We start from the raw sequence: 7,607 nt of genomic DNA, 5'->3' as shown, positions 1-7,607 counted from the left end.
CCCGTGTGCCACAACTACTGAAGCCCGCGCATCTAGAGCCCATGCTCCGCAACAAGAGAAGCCACCACAAGGAGAAGCCCATGTTCTGGAACAAAGAGTAGCCCCTGCTCCCCGCAAGTAGAGAAAGCACACGCACAGCAACAAAGACCCAACACAGACCAAAAATAAAATTTTAAAATTAATTAAAAAAAAAAACACAATCACCTCACACTGGTCAGAATGGCCATCATTAAAAAATCTACAAACAATAAATGCTGGAGAGGGTGTGGAGAAAAGGGAACCCTCTTGCACTGTTGGTAGGCATGTAAATTGATACAGCCACTATGGAGAACAGTATGGAGGTTGCTTAAAAAACTAAAAATAGGGCTTCCCTGGTGGCGCAGTGGTTGAGAGTCTGCCTGCCGATGCAGGGGACACGGGTTCGTGCCCCGGTGCGGGAGGATCCCACATGCCGTGGAGCAGCTGGGCCCAAGAGCCATGGCCGCTGAGCCTGCGCTCCGCAACAGGAGAGGTCACAACAGTGAGAGGCCCGCGTACCGCAAAACAACAACAACAACAACAAAAAAAAACTAAAAATAGAACTACCATACAACCCAGCAATCCCACTACTGGGCATATATCCTGAGAAAACCATAATTCAAAAAGAGACATGTACCACAATGTTCATTGCAGCACTATTTACAGGAGCCAGGACATCGAAGCAACCTCAGTGCCTATCGACAGATGAATGAATAAAGATGGTGTGGCACATATATACAATGAAATATTACTCAGCCATAAAAAGAAACAAAATTGAGTTATTTGTAGTGAGTTGGACGGACCTAGAGTTTGTCATACAGTGTGAAGTAAGTCAGAAAGAGAAAAATAAATACCCTATTTTAACACATATATATGGAATCTATAAACAAACAAAAAAAGGTTCTGATGAACCTAGGGGTAGGACAGGAATAAAGATGCAGACGTAGAGAATGTACTTGAGGACATGGGGATGGGGAAGGTTAAGCTGGGATGAAGTGAGAGAGTGGCAGGGACATATATAAACACTACCAAATGTAAAATAGATAGCTAGTGGGAAGCAGCCGCATAGCGCAGAGAGATCAGCTTGGTGATTTGTGACCACATAAAGGGGTGGGATGAGGAAGGTGGGAGGGAGGCACAAGAGGGAGGGGATATGGGGATATATGCATACATATAGCTGATTCACTTTGTTATACAGCAGAGACTAACACAGCATTGTAAAGCAATTATACTCCAATAAAGATGTAAAAAAAAAAAAAAGAAATTCTTAGCTTGAAAAAACAAAAAAAAAACCCTTTGAGCCCCACCCCTTGGTGTCATTTTTCAAAGAGTAGGCCAGAGGAAAAAAGGAATGCATTTATGTTCTTAGAAGCCAATAACTAGCTAAGCCCCAATTTTGCAATTATGCAACACCAGCTGCCATTTCTGAACATTCACAAAGAGCTAAAAAAAGGACTCATTATGTTCCTCTGAAATCTGCTCCTCATCCTGTATTCTCTGTCTAGATGAATGTTGCCACTAGTCTCACTAAGTCCTGTCCCAATGCCACCACTTTAGTTCAAGCTCTCTCATTGATTGGTTCTTTTTCCTGCTTCAGGCCTTAACCTTTGCAATCCATCTAACAAACAGCACTCAGGGCAATCAACCTGAAGCATATTTGATCATATAAATCCCTTCCTCAATTAAACATCTCCACAAAGGTGTTTGTTTCTCATTACTGAGAAGATAAAATGCCAACTATTTAGCATGACTTCAAAAGTCTGAAGCCCTTCATGAGCTAGCCCCTGTTTATCTCAGCAGACTGACCTCTTTCTATGCACATATCAGCCCTATAATCTCTCTGCAGTTACCTGTAGTTTCCTAGACTTCACTCTGTTTTACGTTGCTTCCTCTGCCCCAAATGCCCTGCCCCTATCCACCTGAAGAACAGTACATCTACTTTTTCAATAAGCTCAGCCCAGCACTTCCTTTATGAAGATTTTCCTGGTTCTTACCCATATATATTCAAACACACATACACATACACACACACACACACACACACACACACATCCACTGACACTTTTCTCACTGCACTGTGCTCTTACTTTACGAATTTAATGATTTCCCAATTCTCTCTGAATATATTAAACAGAAGCTATTGGTTTCAATCATTTATTTTTTAGTTCACATCTGTATTCTCAAATTCTATTTTCTACAAGGGTCAATTTGGTTTGGGGGGGCGGATTGCCTTGTTCATGCTGTTGGTTTTCCACACATGTCTGATACTTCTATATTCTACTATTCAAATGACCTCTCATTTTCTAAAATTTTTTAAAATCTCCTATCTGCTAAGGTCTCTTTCCTTTGCTTCATAGGTTTATCTCATTTTGTACATCTATACTTTTATTTCAGGGAGGTGTGGGGAAGCACAGTTAGTAAATACAAATGTTTAGTCTGCCATCTTGGATCAGAAGGCTAGCCGACCATTTCAGAATCCACTGAGCTAACAGATACTGTGTAATAATGACAAATGAACAAACAAATTTCTAAAGACCCAAAATATTTAAGAATGCAGGTTAGGAATATTGTACTTAAGCAATAATTATTTATAATAATTGAATTTTACAGTGTAAGCTTCTATGCCTGAAGCAATCCTCTTATTTTGTTCTGATCATATCCATACTAGAATATGGCTCTAATCTACTTCCCATTTTAATTGGAAAGGGGAGAATTTAGACAGAGACAGAAGTACAAGATACATGGTACTGTTTCTTGAAGTAGGAGTTCCTACCTCTGTTGTGTCAAGGAATATATTTTCTCCACAGATAAAGCTATGTGACTGAGTGTGGGTCAGAGGGGAACATGTTGAAGAGGGAAGTTCAGCTTGGGGGTTTGAGAAGAAGTGGAGGAGTGCGCAGTAAATTTGAGAAAAGGAGCTGACCACAAAATCTAAACCATTTTTATCTGGGAGATCCTGAGCATTTCTCAGGATCCACAAAAAAATTCCCAAAGAAATAATAATCAGTATGAGCCCCATACCCTCTTATTCCCCACCCCCCCCCACACCACTGCCAACTACTTACAGGTTTTCAATCCCAAATTCAATTTTCACAGGCCACAGATAAGGAAATTTGGCCCAAGGGTAAATTTAATCTATGGAATAAAGCAGAATTTAGGACTGGGATGTCCCAGGAGAAAGCAGTCCGTTTTTAGAGCTCCAAGATAAAGTCTTGATGAATGAAAGATTCAAGAGGCAGAATTATTTGTTTGAGGCAAAATAAGACTACATGAGTTCCTTAGCTGTCTTTAGCTGGAGAGCTATTTTATGGATAATGCTAAATAGCCATTTATTTCCTCCACAGAAAGGAAAGAAGGACAAACTGCTTTTGAGTGTCATATATCTGAAGCTGTTCTCGGGAAAAGGAGTCACAATGATGAACAAAGAAGATTCTATACTTGAGAAGTTTAAAGCCTAGTGGAGAATACAGACAAGAAAACAGGCTACCACAAGAAAGTGCGATAAATCCTATGATGTGATCACCAGGTGCTATGGGAACTTAAAGAGGAACATGTTTGCAATGAGGAGTCAGGGAAATGTTCCCAGGGCAAGTGACATCTTCTCTGAAACCTAAAGGATTATCACATATTATTCAGGGAAATGTTTACAGGGACTCTTCATGGGAAAGGGGAAGAGAATCTCATAGCAGAGAGAACAGCCTTGAGGATAGAGAAGAAAGTGCAACAAAGTCCTACTAGGAACTCATTGTGGCTGTGAAATCTTCTGTGAGGTAGAGGGTGGTGAGGCCTGAGGCAGGAGAAATAAGCGGAAAAATCAGAAAGGGACTTATTCCCCCACACTCGATAGCTTGAACTGGACCATGAGGGAAAAGTGGAGGGCAATGAAAGGGTTTGAGACTGGGACGCCACAAGATCTGATTTGCATTTTAGATCTCTCTGGCTGTATTATGTGGAACGTATCAAGAGATGAAAATGGCTGAGGACCTGATGCTGGGAGCTCAGGTAGGATTCTGTGGCAGTAACCTCAGGAAAGAGGAGAGTGGTCCTAGACTAATAAAATAGTGGCATTAGATCAGAGGGAAGTAGATGGAATCAATTTGAAAGATATGCATGTGGCAGAATCATCATGGGTAGGGAGAAGAACCTAAAGCTAAATAAGCTTTTGCACCCACGTCTAAGGACTCCAGAAGAGTCAGCTATTCACAGTGGGGCCTCCTTCTGTGCTCTTCTTGTTTCTTGCCTGTTTCTCCTTCCTTCCCATTCTATCATTGTCAAGTGTTCCCCTTCCATAAAGAAACTGTTCTTTTAGTATCAGTGGGCCGCTCTCTATCCCCTCTCCAACCCAGAGCACTGGTCTCTCCTCTGCCCTTCCCACCCACCCCCATCCTATACCCATGACAAAGCCTAAGCCATTCCTTATTGGATGGCCTCCTGAGGACTTCCAAAGAAAAGACAGTGACAGCGCTTGACTCCTCAGGGCCTTCAGAAGAGTTGAGGGCAGATGAGGGAGTAGAGAAAGGATTTCTAAGCAACTGGTCTCCTCAGATCTCACCTCCAGTATGAGTCAGTCCCTTCTCTTGATTTATTCTACAGATGGTCCATCAGTCACTATCAAAATAAGTACATGTGTGTATATGCACACACACAAAATGCTTGAACACATATCCACCCCTCCAAAGGAAAAACATTAATTCTCAAAGATATAAAGTCCATAAAATGACAAGGTAGAAGCTAAACATTTTTTCTAACTCATAATGTGCAAGGCACCTCTCTTAGACAATGGATTCAGTGTTTTATATCCTCCTCAGCTTTAAAAGTGTGCATCTTCAGTCTTGGCAGGAATAAGAAAGATCCTGTTGCCGAGTTATAATACCTCTTCCTGGTCACTTTCTAGAAACCCAAGCAGCCAGTCAAAGCTTTGAGATTACTTGTCCTGAAGACTTCATTAAATTCTTAGTCAAAGTTGCTCATCATCCTCTGTTTCTGCCTGAGATAAGGAAAAGTAGGTAGTTTTATTGTTTCAGGTGCATCTAACTGTTGTGTTCTTCTAGCCAAATAATAGAAATTGCTTAGCAGCAGTGCAATGTTATGGAAAGGACACTGGTTAAAGGAAGACCTTGCCTCAAAAGTGCTCACGAACTGCCTGATACTGAGTAAATCTCTTAAATTCTCTGAGCCTTCGTTTTCTCATTAGTAAACAATGGGTAACGTGACTTTGGGTTTTTTTCATTGTCAATTTATATTGAGTGCAAAAATATATGTGAAAGTAGCTGGTGTTCAAAAAAATATTGTATTTATTTTGGGTTAAAGTCAGAAATAATACCATTAACCTTTGCAAATGAAGATGCTGAAGCACAGAGCGTGGTAAGATTTGCTCATCCCACAAGGTGGCAGAGTCAGAAACAGATGCCAAGTCTCCTGATTTTTCAATGCTCTTTCCATTACACTTCTTGGAGTGAGCCTAGAGTGTATGTTTAAAGAGATGGAAGCCTTTCACTATAGAATCTATGCCCCAAGGATATGTTTCCCCTCCCCCAAATGTCTAGGCTAATGCCAGTTCTTTTCAATGTCCATGAGGTTTTGCCTTGGATGGAAAAGTTTTTTTCCAGCACCACCTATCCTATTATCCTGTTTTGAAAGGGTAATCTGTCAGGCACATCAAACATTAAAAGCAGGAGGAACATTCTGATGTTTGTAGTGTGTATATTTTTCTCACCGATTAAATCTTCACTTCTCAGCTATCGGACAAAAGGGAGGAAAAACGGTTCCTCTCCTCCCCTAAAAGGAGAAAAGCTTTTAAAACAGTTGGCAGAATCCGCTATTCAAAATGGAAAAATAAAATTTTCAAGTAACATCAGATGAGAAAGGCAAAAGAACACGTGTTCGGGATAAAGTTTGTTTTCTCTTGGGCTAAAATATAGCTGCTTCATGATTCTAAACTATTATCATTAGAGGCAGATTGTAGCTAACAATTCTATCAACACAATTTAATGCTTTCCCTAGGTTACTGCAATTAGGAAAATATAGGGGAAGTTTTAAGCCAATCTCGCCAAATAACAAAGAACTAGCATTTGTAAAAATACAAAATGGCAGAGTAAAGGATTGGTATGCAAGACTCAAAGTTTCTTCTTTATCTACAGCTGATAAGTGTGATTGGAGTTATTACCAGGAGTTTGATCACCTAGGAAGTGACAATCAAAGAGGGCCTAGGCTCCTGGATGTTCCACTAGCATCTCAAGCTCAATACATTAAAATTAGAATTCTGTGCATATCTTTCTCTCTTCCCCCAATTTATTCTCCCTCCAGTATCACCAATTATAGCAAAAGCACTATCAATCACTAAAGACATTAACTCCTTCTTTTCCCTCATTTTTCTCTCTTCCTCCCATCCCCACTCGTATCTTGAGTCCATTTTTTGAGACTCTGAAATGCCTTTGGAATCCATGGCCACTGTGTTAATTGTGACTTTTATTGTCTCTTGAACTATTGGCACTCAAGTTTGATGAATTGGTCCCTTGGAATCTGCTCCCATCAACTTCTAATCCAAGTTTCTTATGGAAAACCCAATTACTATTATAAAATATAAAGCTAATGATGATTTAAAACTTTCTATGGTTCCCTGTTGCTTAAATAAGGCCAAATTTTTCATCTGGTCTGGAAGGCTTTTCTCAATCCAGTCTCCGTCCACTTTCCAACCTCCCCTCATTGCAACCCACTACTCTGACCATGCAGTGGAAGCTTCAACCATACCCACCTCCAAATCCTGTTATGCCTCTATGCCTCTGTTTACGCTGTACTCTCTGCTTATAAGTCCTACATTTGAACCCTCACTGTCTACTTGGTAACTTTCTCCTTAATCTGAAAGACAGCTCAAGTGCCATGTCTCAGTTTCATTTTCTTTAATAATTCCTCAAAACTTAGTTGGGTCTTTTATTTCTATTCTACAGTTAACAAACTGTTATTATACCAATTATCCCACTATGATTATATTTTTACTAGAGAAGTCTTTGATAGATTAGGTTGTATATTCCTTGTATCCCATTCCTAACACAATGTAGACACAATAAGTATTCAAGTGTTTGTGAATCAAACTAATTATCTATCTCTCCCTTAGTAATAATAAATGTGAGTGATTTTCATGTATAATCTCAAGCTTACAGCTACCAGAAATATCGATTGATTCTCAAACAATATAGTATGATACAAATGTGTACTGCAATATATATGAAATGTAAATTACATTAAAATATGTCAATTATATAAGAGCACTCTTTCTATGATATATCAGAGAGCAAAAGTTGAGCGACTCACATAACACAGCATAGAATGGAGTAAATTTGGTGCACACAAGAGCTTAAAAAGAATTATGTAATGTGAAACCAGTGACCAAAAATAAAGTGCTTTTTTATTAGAAACTGCAAGACCTTTGCCTTGGAGTATATAAGAGGATTTAGTCAGGGCAGGAGGCAGCTCAACTTAAACAATGAATCAATGTTCAAAGGCAACCAAGTGGATCGAACAGTAACTATGGGTGTTTTAACAGCACTGTGAGATATTGTTAGACAGTAATAATGATCATGTAATTATCA

This window comes from Phocoena phocoena, chromosome 6 (genome assembly GCF_963924675.1).
Source record: "Phocoena phocoena chromosome 6, mPhoPho1.1, whole genome shotgun sequence".
Lineage (NCBI taxonomy): Eukaryota > Metazoa > Chordata > Mammalia > Artiodactyla > Phocoenidae > Phocoena > Phocoena phocoena.
The sequence above is the reverse complement of the archived record's forward strand: the minus strand, read 5'-3'. Positions refer to the sequence as shown.